At 48.5% G+C, this 16,989-nt stretch overlaps 1 protein-coding gene across 1 annotated transcript in view; it reads right to left on the bottom strand.

Annotated features, from left to right (window-relative positions):
• PTAFR (platelet activating factor receptor) overlaps nucleotides 1-16,769 on the bottom strand; it is a 43,070-nt gene extending 26,301 nt beyond the window's left edge. The window contains exon 1 of the mRNA XM_023219471.2: nucleotides 16,179-16,769. The gene's annotated coding sequence lies outside the window, so the exon portion shown is untranslated. The remainder of the gene's footprint in view (nucleotides 1-16,178) is intronic.
• Nucleotides 16,770-16,989: the final 220 nt, after the last annotated feature.

The raw sequence follows: 16,989 nt of genomic DNA, 5'->3' as shown, positions 1-16,989 counted from the left end.
CCCCCCCCCCCCCCACCAACACACGAGAATAAAATATTCCAGGAAAATTGTGCCTGCATGCTAATCTCTATTTCAAAGTTGGTTTCCCAGGAACCCAACCTAGGAGATTGTATACTCGGGTCTATTTGACTCCAGAGCCTCCCCAGTCCACACAGCCCCCACAGGAGGCCCAGCAAGAGTAGGCCTCCTCCTTCCAGGTATAGGACCAGAATCAGTGAGGGGAGTCCTGGTGGAGCCCCTGCTTGACTCAAAGCCATTGCCCTTGGTGCTGCCAGTACCTGTCATCCTGGCTCTTCCTATTTCTGCTGCCTTCTGTTCAGTCCCAGGCTCCTGGCCCCCATGTGACTCCCACTCCCTTGGCCCCAACCCAAACTTAGTGCCTATCGCTGTATCTTTAATGAATAGAACCCTTGAAATCACCCAAAATGTAACCAGCTGATTCTCCTCTGGGCCTGAGAGCTTGTACTTTCATTACTTTATTCATGCTGTTTCCTCTGCCAAGAAATCCTTCCTTATCATTGCCTGGATGTTTACTAGAACATTCTTTAAGATTGCTCAGACCTCATTTCCTCCAAGTAGCTCTTTCTAAGTGTCCTGGCCTGCTGCACACCCGGCTCCACCCCTGGTCTGGTTAAGTGCCCATTCTTTGGACTTCCGTAGCTCATGGCTCTTTATTCCACTGACATTGCCTCTGTGTGTCCTCTCTGCCATCCAGAGGCAGCGACAATGTCCATCCATTCACCTCACAGTTACTGACATTCTTCCAGGTGTTGGGCCCTATGCTGGGGAGACTGCAGAAACAAAACAAAGTTGCTGCTCTCAAGGAACTTACATTCTAGTTGGGGGAAAACAGTCAAAAATAAGTGGAGCAACAAATAAGATAATTTCAAATTGTGATGAATTTAATAAAGGAATAAAAATAGTAACATGAAGATAGGGTAGATGGCTTTTTATTTTTATTTTTATTTTTTAATAAATAGAGACAAGGTCTCACTATGTTGCCCAGGCTGGTCTTGAACTCCTGAGCTCAAGTGATCCTGCTGCCTCAGCCTCCCAAAGTGCTAGGATTACAGGCATGAGCCACTGCACCCAGCTGGTAGCTGTTTTAAGTAGAATGACCAGGGAAGGCTTCTTGGAGGAGGTGACATATAAACAAAACCAGAGACAGCTTTACCATGAAGTCAATGAAGCTTAAGCTTTAAGGCCCTCTCCTAGGCCCTGTATCTAATTGTATATTAGTAATTTGGTATCTCCAAAGGGGGGCCCTTCTAATTGTATAAGCTTTAGTAACCTATAAAATCTGTGTCTCCCCCTGGCTGAACTCTAAAAAAGAAAAAAGGAACAAGTAAGGGGAAGATCTGGATTATTCCGGCCAGAGAGTATCATGTGCAAAGGGCCTGTAATGGGAATAATTTCATCATGTTCTGAAGTAGGAACAAGAAACTGAAAGGTTGGTGTGGCCCTAGGGGAGTGAGAAATGGGAAGAGTGGGATGTGATCAGAGGACACCAGGCTCCAGATCGCTCCTGAGCCACGGTAAGGAGTTAGGATTTTATTCTATGAGCCTCAGAGAGCTGCTTCAGTGTCGTTAAGCAGGCAAGTAACATGATCAGACTTGCTCTAGCTGTCAGGTAGAGAATAGATGGTAGGGAGCAAGTGTGGAAACAGCAAGAGCATTTTGGAGGTCAGAGATGGTGATGGCATGGATCAGAAAGTGGCATTTCCAATTCCTCTCCCTGTCCCCTGTACTCAGGGAGCTTGGCTGGGGCAAAAGCTTGGTAAACATTTGTCAGGTGAACAAACACCCAGCAACCAACAGGATTGTCTGCTCCCCAGACAGAGCAGCTGCCACACAAGGCAGAGTGAGTCCTCTACAAACTTAGGACTCAAACTGTGGTCCTTGGACCAGCAGCATTGGCACTGTCTGCAAGCTTGTTAGAAATGAAGAATCTTGGGCCCCACCCCAGATCTCCTGTATCAGAATCTGTATGTTGGCCGGGTGTCATGGCTCATGCCTGTCATCCCAGCAGTTTGGGAGGCTGAGGCAGTCTGATCACTTGAGGTCAGGAGTTCGAGACCAACCTGACCAACACAATGAAACCCCCTCTCTACTAAAAATACAAAAATTAGTCAGGCATGGTGGTGGGAGCCTGTAATCCCAGCTGCTCTGGAGGCTGAGGCAGGAGAATAATTGCTTGAACCCAGGAGACAGAGGTTGCAGTGAGCCAAGATCATACCACTGCACTCCAGCCTGGGCGACAGAGCAAGACTTTGTCTCCAAAAAGAGAAAAAAAAAAAGATTCTGTATGTTAATAAGATTCCCAGGTGATTCATGCATGCACTGAAATCTGAGACATGTTTTACCCCAACAACCGCCAGCCACACACTTGCCTGGGCTAACATCTTCCATGGCTCCCCTGACCCAGCATCAAGTCCAAGCTCCTTTCCCATCTCATTTTCCACCACTCCCTGCTACTCATTTTCTACTCTTGCTGCACTGAATTTCTCGCCGCTTCCCTAAAAACTCCATTTTTCCTCAAATCTCTTTGCCTTTCCACATGCTGCGGAGCACTTTTGCCTGTTGCTTTACCTAGAAAAAAACTTACTGACCTTTAAGACCTAATCTAAAAGAGTGCTTCCTCTGGGATGCCACAGGCAAAATGAGTTGCCTTCTTCTCTGGGTCCCCATGCACTGGGTGCATTCCTCAGTCTAGCACCTGACACAGTATGTTTTAGGTGTTAATCTCTGTGGCTGTTTCCTTGTCAGACTGGGCACTTCTTGAGGGCAGGGACTAGATCTTTTTCATCTCTTTAATCCCAGTGTCGGGCACCAAGGAATCAATCGATGAGTGAACATTCCCTGATGATGGCTCCGAAATCCCCGGCACAAAGGAAATGTGCACGGTCTCCCCAGGGGAGCTGTACTGGGGTAGAGTGGGTTAGGGAGAACAAGGTCTCTGGAGTCAGAAAGGTCTATAGGTTCATACCTGGCTTACCATTTACTTGCTGTATGACCTGGGGCAAGTGACCTCACCTCTCTAAGTTTCAATGTCTTCATTTGCAAAATCTTACAATCCTAACAATGGTTTCAAAGATAAGTATGCAAAATAGGTGGAACAGGACCTGAGCCACAAATGACCAAGCCTCCCTCTCCCCACTGGCCCAGCTGCTTGGAGCCAGGGGAGGGGACTGTGGGCCACCACTGACCTAGGGGCTTTGACCTACACACTGACTTTCCTGCCAGCTCCAGATAGAGCCTCCAGCTAATGCCAACAAAGCTTTCAACAGCTCAGGAAGAAAAAAAAAAAAAAAAGAAAGAGGCTCAGAGCACTCAGTTTAACACATGGGCATAGTTCCCTGATGGATCAAGGCTGGGCAGCTGGCCCAGGGATGGCCCTCAGCTGGGGGTGGGGTAGAGAGGCCATAAATATTCATGGAGACAGAAGAATCCTGCTGTCTGGATCTCCCACCCTTTTCCCTGCGCAGCGTTCGGCCGCATCCCTGCTGGAAACACTCCCAGTCCCTAGGGAACCTGGAGAAGGGGTTCTCATCCATAGCTGGACAGCCAGAGAGGAGGGACCATCAGGAGATGGACAGAAGGAGGTATGTGCTGGTTGATTCCCCAGGCCAGATTGTGGGTTGGGAAGTTGGGTTCACCAGTCATGCTAGCCCCTAACGTTTGTGGGGCCAGTTGAGGTCAAAAGTACAAAATTCTAAATATTTATAAGCTATAAATAAGATACATCCAAGTTCATCCATAGCTCCTGCACCAGCAGTTCCTTGCAGCCCGGCAGGCCTGAGGGTGCATTCACCAACAGGGCAAGGACTAGAAGTGGTCAAGGCGGGGGAACACCACATTCCAAGTGGGTACACCGTCTTGGATCCCAGAACTCCTTGCCCTATGGGGAGCATGAGGCTGGAGCCCCCCTAATTTCAAGGCACTGGGCACATTTACTGGTGTACAGTACATCTTGCCTATGATCATATTTCCTCCTCAGATCATCTTCTTGAGGCTGGTTTTACAAGATACCAAATTTTCCAGGGGTAAAAAGTGAGACTAGAGAAGAAAACAGATTTGTCCACAGTCACCTAGCGGGGAAGTGGCAGACTTGGGATTCTGAACTCCAAGGTCCATCGTGACTCTCCTAGAACAAGCTGTGGCCCCTGCTGGAAGTAAACTGTTCCTCAGCCAACCTGTCCACTCACAGGCCTGTCCTACAACCTGAGAATGGGAGCACCGGATGCTGTGAGGTCCCAGGAAGAGATGCCTTTGACCTGAGTCCCTGCTTTTACCTTTGCTCCTCAAAGCTGGGAAAAGAATAGGACAAAGGGATGGCATGACCTGCTCTGTATCCATCTGACTCCCACCTGGTAGGGCGAGAGCTGGGTCAGATCCTGGTTCAACCACTAAACTCATCCTGTGACTCTGACTCTCTGTTTCCTCATTTGTAAAATGAAGATTTTTATATGGGACTAAGAGAAAAAGGATATCAAGAAAACAATCTCATTTACAATAGTATTCAAAAAAATAAAATACTTAGAAATAAACTTAACCAGCTGAGCACAATGGCTCATGCCTATAATCCCAGCACCCTGGGAGGCCAAGGCAGGCAGAACACTTGAGCTCAGGAGTTTGAGACCAACCTGGCCAACATGGTGAAACCCCATCTCTACTAAAAATACAAAAATTAGCTGGCCATGGTGGCGTGTGCCTGTAGTCTCAGCTACTCAGAAGGCTGAGCCAGGACAATCACTTGAACGGGGAGGCAGTGAGTAAGCCAAAATCATGCCACTGCACTCCAGCCTGGGCGATACAGCAAGACTTTGTCTCAAAAAAAAAAAAAAAAGAAATAAACTTAACCAAGGAGGCAAAAGACTTGTACATTGAAAACTACAAAACATTGCTGAAGGTTGGGCACGGTGGCTTACGCCTGTAATCCCAGCACTTTGGGAGGCCAAGATGGGCAGATCACGAGATCAGGAGATTGAGACCATCCTGGCTAACATGGTGAAACCCTGTCTCTACTAAAAATACAAAAAAATTAGCCAGGCATGGTGGCAGGCGCCTGTAGTCCCAACTACTCAGGAGGCTGAGGCAGGAGAATGGCATGAACCTGGGAGGCGGAGCTTGCAGTGAGCCGACATCCCGCCACTATACTCCAGCCTGGGCGACAGAGCGAGACTCCATCTCAAAAAAAAAAAAAAATTGTTGAAAGAAATTGAAGATGACACAAATAAGTGGAAAGACATACCAAGTTCATGGATTGGAAGACTTAATATTATTAAAATTGCCATACCACCCAATGTGATCTACAGATTCAATGCCATTCTATCAAAATCCCAATGTAATTTTTATTTATTTATTTATTTATTTTGAGATGGAGTCTCGCTCTGCCGCCCAGGCTGGAGTGCAGTGGCCGGATCTCAGCTCACTGCAAGCTCCGCCTCCTGAGTTTACGCCGTTCTCCTGCCTCAGCCTCCGGAGTAGCTGGGACTACAGGCGCCCGCCATGTCGCCTGGCTAGTTTTTTGTATTTTTTAGTAGAGACGGGGTTTCACCGTGTTAGCCAGGATGGTCTTGATCTCCTGACCTTGTGATCCACCTGTCTCGGCCTCCCAAAGTGCTGGGATTACAGGCTTGAGCCACCGCGCCCGGCCTCCCAATGTAATTTTTACAGAAATTTTTTAAAAATTGCAAAATTCATATGAAACCTCAAAGGACACCAAGTAGTCCAAACAATCTTGAGAAAGAAGAACAAAACTGAAAGACAACTCCTGATTTCAAAACATATTACAAAGCTACAGTAATCAAAATGGTTTGGACTGGCATAAAGACAGACACATAGATCAATGGGACAGAATAGAGAGACCCAAAATAAACCCTCACATAGTCAAATAATCTTTGACAAGAGGACCACGACTACACAATGGGGAAAGGATAGTCCCTTCAACTAAAGGTGCTGGGAAAGATGGATATCCACATGCAGAAGAATGAAGATGGGCTCTTATGTTGCACCATGTATTATACAAAAATTAACTCAAAATGGATTAAAGACCTAAACATAAGACCTGAAACTATAAAACTCCTCAAAGACAACATAGGATAAAAGCTACACAGCTGTGCTCAGTGGCTTACACCTGTAATCCCAGCACTTTGAGAGGCTAAGGTGGGCAGATCATCTGAAGTCAGGAGTTCAAGACCAGCCTGACCAACATGGTGAAATCCCGTCTCTACAAAAATACCAAAATTAGCCAGGCATGATGGCAGGTGCCTGTAATCCCAGCTACTCAGGAGGCTGAGGCATGAGAATCACTTGAACCCGGGAGGCAGAGCAGAGGTTGTAGTGAGCTCAAGCTCATGCCATTGCACTCCAGCCTGGGAAACAGAGTAAGATTCCATCTTAAAAAAAAAAAAAAAAAAAAAAAAGCTTCACAACAGGCCAGGTACAGTGGTTCATGCCTGTAACCCCAGAACTTTGGGAGGCCTAGGTAGGAGGATTGCTTGAAGCCAGGAGTTCGGGACCAGCCTGGGCAACATAGCAAGATCTTGTTTCTACACAAAATTTAAAAAATTAGCTGAGCATGATGACATGCACCTGTAGTCCCAGCTACTCAGAGGCTGAGGCAGGAGGATACCTTGAGCCCAGGAGCTCAAGGCTGAAGTGAGCTATGATCGTGCCATTGTACTGCAACCTAGGCAACAGAGGAAGACCCTGTCTCTAAAAAAAACAAACAAACCAAAATCATTAATTAATTATTTAAATTAAAAACAATAAAAAGCCTCATAACATTGGAATGGGTCATAATTTTTTGGCTATGACACCAAAAGCACAGGCAACGAAAGCAGAAATAAACGAATTTTTGGCAAACTTTAAATAATCTCCATGAAGCAAAGGAAAACAATCAGCAGAGTGGAAAGGCAACCTGTGGATGGGAGAAAAGGCAACCTTTGGGATGGAACCAGATATCAGATAAGGGGTTAATAAGCAGAACTCCTACAACTCAGTAACAACAACAACAACAAAATTCAGTTTAAAAATGGGCAAAAACTTGAATAGACATTTCTCCAAAGAAGATACACCAGTGACCACAAACACATGAAAAGGTGGTTCAATATCACTGATCATCAGAGAAATGCAAATTGAAACCATCATGCAATATCACTTCATACCCACTGGGAGGGCCATTGTCAATAAAACAGAAATGTGTGAGCAAGGATGTGAGAAATGGGAACCTTTGCACAGTGTTGATGGGATTCTAAAATGGTGCAGCCACCATGGAAAAGAATATAGAAGCTCCTCAAAAAACTAAAATTAGAATGGTTATATGACCCAGCAGTTCCACTCTGGGTACACTCTATATTCAAAAGAACTGAAAACAGGATTTTTTTTTTTTTTTTTTTTTTTTTTGAGATGGAGCCTCACTCTGTCGCCCAGGCTGGAGTGCAGTGGCAAGATCTTGGTTCACTGCAACGTCTGCCTCCCAGGTTCAAGTGGTTGGTTCTCAGCTTCCCTAGTAGCTGGGACTATGGGCACCTGCCACCTTGCCTGGTTAATTTTTGTATGTTTAGTAGAGATGAGGTTTGGCCATGTTTGCCAGGCTGGTCTCTAACTCCTGACCTCAAGTGATCCTCCTGCCTTGGCCTCCCAAAGTGCTAGGATTACAGGCGTGAACCACCGCGCCAGCTGAAAACAGGATCTTGAAAAGACATTTGCACATTCATATTCATAGCAACATTATTCACAATCGTCAAGCGTAGAAATACCTAACATGTCCATGGACAGATGAATGGATAAGCAAAATGTGGTATATACATACAATGGAATATTATTCAGCCTTACAAAGGAAGAAAATTCTGACACGTGTTACAACATGGATGAATCTTGAAGACATTTCTGCTAAGTGAAATAAGCCAGCCACAAGAAGACAAATACCATATGATTTCACTTACATGAGACATTTAAAGTAATCAAACGCATAGAACCAAAAGCAGAATGGTGGTTGCCACTGGGGCTGGGGGAGGGGAAAATAGAGAGATGTTCAACAGATGTAGAGTTTCAGTTATGCAAAATGAAAACTTTTTTTTTTTTTTTTGAGATGGAAGTCTCACTCTGTCACCCAGGCTGGAGTGCTATGGCATGATATTGGCTCACCGCAACCTCCGCCTCCCGGGTTCAAGCGATTTTCCTGCCTCAGGCTCCTGAGTAACTGGGATTACAGGTAGGCACCACCACGCCCAGCTAATTTTTGTATTTTTAGTAGAGGCAGGGTTTCACCATGTTGGCCAGGCTAGTCTCGAACTCCTGACCTCAAGTGATCCACCTGCCTTGACCTCCCAAAGTGCTGGGATTACCAGCGTGAGCCACTGCGCCCAGCCAAGATGAAAACATTCTATTGGCACTCACAGGATTTAAAAGGAAAATAAAATGTTCTAGAGATCTGTTATACAACAATGTGAACATGGTTAGCATGACTGAACTATACACTTTAAAATGTTAAGAGGGACCAGGCACGTGGCTCATACCTGTAATTCCAGCACTTTGGGAGGCCAGAATGAGTGGATCACTTGAGCCCAGGAGTTTGAGACCAGCCTGGACAACATAGCAACACCCCAATCTCTATAAAATAAATTTTTAAATTTTTTAAAATGCATGCTAAGAGAGTAAATTTATGTTATGGTTTTCACCACCGTAAAAATAACAATAATAATAATAATAATGGGCCTAAGAGATGGCAAATTTGAAAGTACATTGTGTATTTTTAAGTTACAGTCATATGACTCAGTTTATGACTTAAAAGTTGTGCAACCTTTGGTAAAACTGCTTGCCTCCTTTGGGCCTCATTTGTAAAATACAAATAGTAACACGTCTCTTTCATAGGGCTTTTGTAAGCATCAAGCAAAATAAAGGATGTATAGTATTTAGAGAACAGTGGTTAAGAGCACAGACTCTGGAGTCAGACAAACCTGGGTTCATATCCTGCCTCTCTTACTTCCTACCACAGGACCACAGCCAAGCCTGTTCTCCCTCTGAGTCTCAGGTCCCTCCCTGAAAATGGAGCTGATAAAAACCAGGCACATACCTCTCCAGAGTGGTGTGAAGAGTCAATGAAATAATGTGTATGGCTGGGTGTGGTGACTCACGCCTGTAATCCCAGCACTTTGGGAGGCTGAGGTGGGCGGATCACGAGGTCAGGAGATCGAGACCATCCTGGCTAACATGGTGAAACCCCGTCTCCACTAAAAATACAAAAAATTAGCCAGGCATGGTGGCGGGCGCCTGTAGCTCCAGCTACTCAGGAGGCTGAGGCAGGAGAATGGCATGAACCCAGGAGACGGAGCTTGCAGTGAGCCGAGGTTGCGCCACTGCACTCCAGCCTGGGCGACAGAGTGAGATTCTGTCTCAAAAAAAAAAAAAGAAATAATGTATATGAAGTCCTTATCAGGGCCGGGCGCAGTGGCTCACACCTGTAATCCCAGCACTTTGGGAGGCCAAGGCGGGCAGATCACTTGAGGTCAGGAGTTCGAGACCAACCTAGCCAACATGGTGAAACCCTATCTCTATTAAAAATACAAAAATTAGCCAGGCGTGGTGGCGCATGCCTGTGATCCCACTACTTGGGAGGCCGAGGCAGGGGAATCGCTTGAACCCAGGAGGCAGAGATTGCAGTGAGCCAAGATGACGCCATTGCACTCCAGCTGGACGACAGAGTGAGACTCCATCTCAGAAAAAAAAAAAGAAGATGCCTGGTCTGGTCTATAGTGAGAGCTCATTGAATGTTGGCTATTGTTCCTCTTACTTCCCTACCCCAGACAGAGTTGGAAGTTCCACCTCAAGTTCCCATAACAATATATCACATTGCATTATCATAGCTGTTGATTTCTCTCTCCTTTTGGACTGTGAACTCCCCAGGGCCAAGGCTTCTGACATATCACCAATACCCATCACAGGGCCTCCTACATAGCAAACACATGAGAAATATTGACTAAATAGACAGGTGAGCCTCTGTACACACACTGTCGCAGTGTCCCTCACTCTTCGTTTCCAAACCCTCATGCCCCAGCTCTAGCCACTCCCAGCTCTTAGATTCCCTGGGACCAGTCCCAGTTTCCTCATCTATAAAACAGGAATAACATCAACATTGAGGCTGGAAAGGTGGCTCATACCTATAATGCCGCACTTTGAGAGGCTGAGGTATGAGGATTGCTTGAGGCCAGGAGTTTAAGACCAGTCTGAGCAACATAACCAAATTTTGTCTCTACAAAATTAAAAATTAAAAAAAAAAAAAAATTAGCCAGGCATGGTGGCACATGCCTGCAGTCCTAGCTGCTATGGAGGCTGAGGCTGCAGGATCACTTGGGTCCATTACAGTGAGCTATGATCATACCACTGCACTCCAGCCTGGGCAACACAGCAAGACCCTATCTCTTAAAAATAAAAATTAGGCTGGATGGGGTGGCTCACACCTGTAATCCCAGCACTCTGGGAGGCCGAGGCAGGCAGATCACCTGAGGTCAGGAGTTCGAGACTAGCCTGACCAACATGATGAAACCCCATATCTACTAAAAATACAAAAATTGGCTGGGCGTGGTGGCACACATCTGTAATCCCAGTTATGTGGGAGGCTGAGGCAGGAGAACCACTTGAACCCGGGAGGGGGAAGTTTCAGCGAGCTGAGATTGTGCCACTGCACTCTAGCCTGGGTGACAGACCAAGACTCCATCTCAAAAAAAAAAAAAAATGACCTCACAGCATAGCCCTGATGTTGAAGACGGACAACCTCTACAGTGCTAGGCATATAGAAGGTGCTCAATACATGAGTTACGTCCTATTCTGACATGCTCTGTTGCTTGACATTTGTGCCCCAGCCTGGCCATGCCGGCCACACCCTCTAATGAGACCTCTCACAGAGTGGTTTCAATACCATTTCTCCAAGATGCAGAAGGATTTGAGGGATGAATTAAGGGAGCAGAAATCCTGACCTCTGGGGAATTCTGTGCCAGGCTCCCACAATTCCCAGTGCAAGGGACCATGCACATTTAGTGACTGATGAATGGAGCACCATGTCCGGGAGAGGGTCTAGGGCACCCGGGATGATGATGATCTGGGTGCCAGTCAGAGTTACCCAGTGTTCCTTCTCACTGGGGACCTCACCCTGGCCCCAGATATGTATATAACATTGATGAGATTCAGCCTCTGCTCAGCTGGCCTAGGAAACCCCAAGTCTGGCCTGGGTCTCTCCTCCTGGCTCCCAGATACCCAGGTAGTATCTGTCTGAGTTACCCTACCCAATTTTGCTTCCAGGACAGGGCCAGGAAGAGGGAGGAGGAACCACCTGCTCTGGGCTGCCCCAGCACTGGGCACATCATGCCTCTGTTATGCCTCTGGTTTTTGTTTGTGTGTGGGTGGGTTTTTTTTGAGACAGAGTCTCACTGTCACCCAGGTTGGAGTGCAGTGACGCAATCTCAGCTTACTGCAACCTCCACCTCCCAGATTCAAGCGATCCTCGTGTCTCAGCCTTCCAAGTAGCTGGGATTACAAGCGCATGCCACCATGCCTGGCTAATTTTTATATTTTTAGTAGAGATAGGGTTTCACCATGTTGGCCAAGCTGGTCTTGAACTTCTGACCTCAGGTGATCCGCCCACCTCGACATCCCAAAATGCTGGATTACAGGCATGAGCCACCGCACCTGGCCATGCCTCTGTTATACCAGGAATCACGCTGACTTCTTCCCAGCCTGGGAGTTCCTAAGTCCTGTTGGTGTCCTCATGGCCAGTCCAGGACCCCGTCTAGGGAAAAAAGCAGGGCCGGGCACGGCACAGGCCCTGGAGTCACACAGACCTGAGTCTGCACCTGGGTCTGCTTTTCCTTGCTATGTGATCCTTGGCTCTCCCAGCCTCCCTTTCTTCATCTGCAAAATGATAGTAATAAAACCTTCCTCACAGGGTGATTGTGAGAGCCGAGTGAAGCAATTTACTCAGTAACTGTGAACTCCCTTCCCTGCTGTCCTCAGAAAATGTTTGTTGAATAAGTGAATAAAGCAGCAACTGAATTGGCCATGCACCAAGCCAGCTACACATTGTCTCCTAGAAGCAATCGAGGTTAGCCAGAGAGAAAGCATAGGAACCGAAACCAGGAGATGTGGGCTCTGGCCTCAGCTGTGCCACTCACCCACATAACTTGAGTGAGCCTCATTCCAGCTCTGAGCCTTGGGTTTTTATCTGCAAAATGCGGTGTCTGTGCCTTGCTTATCTCAAAGCATTGTTTTAAAAATAAGGAAGTGAGATTATTGGTGGTGACAGTTTTTGGTAAACAGTAAAGCACTTGATACATTGAAATGGACTTTATGAACTGTAAAAGGTAGTGCAGGCGGCCAGGCGCGGTGGCTCAAGCCTGTAATCCCAGCACTTTGGGAGGCTGAGACGGGCAGATCACGAGGTCAGGAGATCAAGACCATCCTGGCTAACACAGTGAAACCCCGTCTCTACTAAAAAATACAAAAAAACTAGCCGAGCGAGGTGGCGGGCACCTGTAGTCCCAGCTACTCCGGAGGCTGAGGCAGGAGAATGGCATAAACCCAGGAGGCAGAGCTTGCAGTGAGCTGAGATCTGGCCACTGCACTCCAGCCTGGGCGACAGAGCGAGACTCCGTCTCAAAAAAAAAAAAAAAAAAGGTAGTGCAGGCTGGGTGCAGTGGCTCACGCCTGTAATCCCAGCACTTTGGGAAGCCAAGGTGGGAGATGGCTTGAGGCCAGAAGTTCAAGACCAGGCTGGGAAACATAGCAAGATCCCGTTTCCACAAAAAAAAAAAAAAAAAAAAGTTTTTTAAATTAGCCAGGCATGGTGGCATGCGCCTGGCTACTTGGGCAGCTAAAGCAGGAGGATGGCTTGAGACCAGGAGTTCAAGGCTGCAGTGAGTCATGATCATGCCACTGCTCTTCAGCCTGGGTGACAGAGCAAGACTGTGTCTCTTAAAAAACAAAAGAGGGGGGGTGGGGAGGGCATGGGCCAGGCATAGTGACTCACACCTATAGTCCCAGCACTTTGGGAGGCCGAGGCAGGCAGATTGCTTGAGCACAGGAGTTCAAGACCAGCCTGGGCATCATGTCAAACCCTACCTCTACAAAAAAAAAGAAAACCACACAAAACTTAGCCAGGCAAGATGGTGTGCACCTATGGTACCAGCTACTTGAGAGACTGAGGTGGGAGGATTGCTTGAGCCCAGGAGATCGAGGCTGCAGTGAGCTGTGATCATGCTACTGCACTCCAGCCTTCATGACAGAGCAAGATCTTGTCTCAAAAGAAAAAAAAAGTGGGGCGGAGTGGGCGGCGCAGGGTATGCACAAATTTGATTTTGACATGCTTCTCCCGTTAGCCAGTTGGGCTCAACGCCAAACCTAGGCCCTGATGATCCCCCTTCTGCAGAACCAAGGGAGTGGGGAGGGGCGGCTGAGTGGTGATCCTCCCCCTGCATATTCTTTCTCTCTCTCTCACACACAAACACACAAACAAATACACACACAGAATCTGGCTGTGATTCCCCTCGGCTGAAGACACACAGAGGCATATCAGCCTCTCAGCTGGCTTTGCGGGCCATCTGCTCCTGGGAGGGGAGCTGTCTGGCTGGAGCAGGCCACATGCAGCCTGGCTATGCTCCTGGCCCATCATTCCAGATACACGCAGACATAGCCAGACACCCCACATAACCACAGACACACATGCACACACAAAGACACACCAGAGGCTTCTCCCCGCTCTCATCATGCTGTCAAGGAACCCAAGAGGGACTGGTCAGAGAGGGGGCTACAGCAGGGTCCCAGCATTTGCCCTTTGGGAGCTGGCTCCACTCCTGACCCAGACACACACCTCTAGGCCCATCAAGGGTTGCTACCAGGCTCCTGCTCCACTGTTGCCCTCGGAGGCCCAAGCCTCTACCCACCTAGGGATCAGAACAGGAAAGTGGGGGATGCCACCAAGAAAGAGAAGGCCATCCTCTTCAACAAGGCCGTCCCCTTCACAGGCCTGGGGTGGGAAGGGGCTCCCTGTAAAAGGACAACAAGATCCCAACCTATCCTCATACCCACTTCCCACCACCAATCAGAGAAAACTCAGTCCTGTAGGCGCATTTTGTCACTGATAACATAAACTGTGAATTCCTTACTCCTTCAATGACCAGATGGGGAAACTGAGGCCCAGAGATGAGAAGGGATTTTCCCAAGGTGAACACAGTGTCGGGGACAGAGCTGGGACCAGATACTGGACCTCTGGTTCACCGTCCATTCCCTTCCAACTGCAAAAACCACTTCGTCATTCATCTGTCCTGTGCATATTCTAAGCATATGCTATGTTGCAAACCCTGTGCTAAGGATAAAGGATACAACAGTGAACAAAACAGGTTCCTCATCCGTAAGGCGTTTACAGCAGGCATCACAGAGTCAGCATTAGAGGGAATGCATCGGTCCCCTTTGTGCAGCATTTTCCAATTGACAAAGCACTGCCCCACCCCACCTCTTACTTCATCCTACCCTCAAGCTCACAGGTCAGTATTTTGTTTTGTTTTGTTTTGTTTTTTGAGACGGAGTCTTGCTCTGTCACCCAGGCTGGAGTGCAGTGGTGCCATCTCAGCTCACTGCAACCTCCGCCTCCCAGGTTCAAGCAATTCTCCTGCCTCAGCCTCCCGAGTAGCTGGAATTACAGGCACCTGCCACCACGCCCAGCTAATTTTTGTATTTTTAGTAGAGATGGGGTTTCACCATGTTGGCCAGGATGGTCTCCATCTCTTGACCTCGTGATCTACCCGCCTCGGCCTCCTAAAGTCCTGGGATTACAGGCATGAGCCACCGCGCCCGGCCCACAGAGGTCAGTATTTTAACCTGCAATCTGCAAAGGAGGAAAGTGGAACTTCTGAACGACTCAAGGCCCCGGCTTGTCAGCAGGAGCTGAGATCGAAACCCCAGATGCCCACTTCAGGCCCAGGCCCCAGTCATCTAAGGGGCTGACCTCTTTCTCTGGCTGGTTTGTCAGGACCTAAAGATAGTGGTGTCTCTTTTGCTTCCCTAGTATCCCCCAACACACCTCCCACCCCGACCGCCTCCCCCAACACACACACACCACGCCAAACACCTGGAACACAGCTGGGTATTCAGTCAGAGCTAAAGGAGAGCAGCCAGAGGTGTGGGGAGGGAGCCTGCCGGTTCTGTCATATTTCACAAGTAAGCGAGTACACAGCCCCACGTCTGGACCTCCTGCCAGCGGAGGATGGCAGGTGCCAGCCTGGGCCCTGTCCCCAGCACCTGGGACCTGATAGGGGCCATTGGTTGTGGGCTTGGCCGTGTGTATAAGAACCTGGTTATTTTCAGCACCCCCTTCCCCACCCCACAAACCTAGCATTTAGTGAGTTCCTAAGTACCCCGCCCTGTACCAAATCCTTTATATGTCCCGACAATTCTGTGGGGGAGATGGCATTATCCTTATTTGACAATTTAGAAAACTGCACAGAGATGGAGCGTAACTTGGCCAAGACCACACAGCTAGTCAAGTAGATGTCATTTGGCTCCCTGAGATCCAAGCTGCCCCCATCACCACCTCCCAGTGGGGTCTCTGGGTCAGCACTGTCCCAGCCTCGGAAAAGCCAAACTTGGGTGCTGGGTTCTCCAGGAATGTTTGGACACTAGAAGTTATTTCTAAACATTCTAAACATGAGACTCTGGGCCTGAGAAAGGTGCCAGAACAATCCCTCAAAAACAGAAGCAGCCGAGCACAGTGATTCACGCCTGCAATCCCAGCACTTTGGGAGGCCGAGGCAGGCTGATTGCTTGAGCCCAGGAGTTGGAGACCAGTCTGGACAACAAGGTAAGACCTTGTCTCCGCAAAAAATACAAAAATTAGCCAGGCGTGGTACAGCACGCCTGTAGTCCCAGATACTTGGGAGGCTGAAGTGGGAGGATCGCCTAAGCCTGGCAGGTCCAGGCCGCAGCGAGCGTGACCACGCCACTGCAATTCTGTCTGGGCAACAGAGTGAGAGACCCTGTCTGAAAAGAAAAAAGAAAAGAAAAGAGACAAGAAAAATAGAAGCGCCCATCTGCTTAGGTGCAGCCTGGGGGCATGACCTTGGTTTGCCTCCTGAGGACATTTTTCTATGCCTCCCCCTTGCCCAGCAGGGGCCAGGAGTCCCCCTTACCTGTAGCAGGGGCAGCGGCTTCAGCTGCAGGAACTGTGTGTGTCTGTCTGGGTCCTGGCCCCAGCCTCAGCCTCTGTGCTGTCTGGCAATTGCAGAAGTGAGGAAACAGCGTATCACTACCAAGTCACCCCTGGGAGGAAATGCTATGGCCCTAGGGCCTCTCAAGGGGTGCCACAGGAACTTCCAAGCTGGGCCGCCAGGACCTGGGCACTGCACAGAGACTTCTCACAAAGAGCGAGGGACGAGGACTGTAGGCAGCGCCCAAGGCCAGGGAGCTGAGGTGAGAAAGAGGAAAAGCAAGACAGAGAAAGCAAGTGCATGCACTCAAGAGAGCGAGAAAGGGAGCATGAGAGTGAGGAAGAGGAGGGAGGAGAGATGAGGGACCAGGAAAATCAAAGGAGAGAGGGAGGAGGCGGGAGGGAGTCAGGGGGAAAACATGAGAGGGCGGGGGAATGGATGGAGGGAGCGAGGCTCAGGGAAAAAGACAGATGTAAACGCCGGGAGAGATGAGAGGAACAAGGAGACTCAGCGACAAAGACAAGGGAAGATCCAAGACAAAAGACGAGATGAGGAGACACAGGCGGCGAGCATGTGCCAGTGTGCATTTGGGTCTGTGTGTCTCTGGATGGGGGTGAGAGAGAAAATAAAAGAAAGGGAGTGGAGGAAAGAGAATGCCCGCTGGGATATGAAGTGGAGGGAGAAGAGAGGAGCTCAGAAGAGTCACTGTGGTCAGCGGCATGACTGGGCAGGGCATCCCTGGAGACCAAGAAGCATTGAGCCCAGAAACCCCATGGGAACAGAGCTGTGGGGG

Source organism: Piliocolobus tephrosceles, chromosome 1 (genome assembly GCF_002776525.5).
Source record: "Piliocolobus tephrosceles isolate RC106 chromosome 1, ASM277652v3, whole genome shotgun sequence".
Taxonomy (NCBI): domain Eukaryota; kingdom Metazoa; phylum Chordata; class Mammalia; order Primates; family Cercopithecidae; genus Piliocolobus; species Piliocolobus tephrosceles.
Note: the sequence above shows the minus strand (reverse complement) of the source record. Positions and strands in the feature narration are given on the sequence as shown.